Raw genomic sequence first — 528 nt, 5'->3', positions numbered from 1 at the left:
TCATTGACGATGTCGAGTTGCGCTTGCAAGTTTGGAATTGAGCTAGCAAGGAGCGTCGCTTGCAAAGAAGACCCCAGTCGCCGTGTGGTCTGCGTTTGGACACACACCGTACTCCTCGTGTGTCTACAGCATATTACCAAGTGGCTCGATCGTCAAGACGAAAAGAAGCGCAGACAACGGATGGCCTTGCTTCACGCCTCTCGTTGGGTGCAGCGCCTGCTGGATGTTGTTGTTGATCAGCAAGTGCGCTTGCGGCTTCGTGTATAATAGCTTGATCCTGCGGATGAAGTCGGGTCCATAGCCCATGCGCCCAAGCAAACGGAACATGTACGCCCAGTTGACGCGGTCAAACGCTTTTTGAAAATCCAAGAACAGCGTGTAGGCCTCTTCGTCGCGACTCGTAACGAGATCTAGTAAGTCGGCGAGGAAGCGTACTTGGTGGTGGATTGAGCGGCCCTTGACGAAGCCTTTCTGGTCAGCATGGATCAAGTCACCGACTGTCATAATCATGCAACGCACGAGCGCCTT

This window comes from Plasmopara halstedii (assembly GCF_900000015.1).
Source record: "Plasmopara halstedii genome assembly, contig: Scaffold_1583, whole genome shotgun sequence".
Taxonomy (NCBI): domain Eukaryota; phylum Oomycota; class Peronosporomycetes; order Peronosporales; family Peronosporaceae; genus Plasmopara; species Plasmopara halstedii.
Note: the sequence above shows the minus strand (reverse complement) of the source record.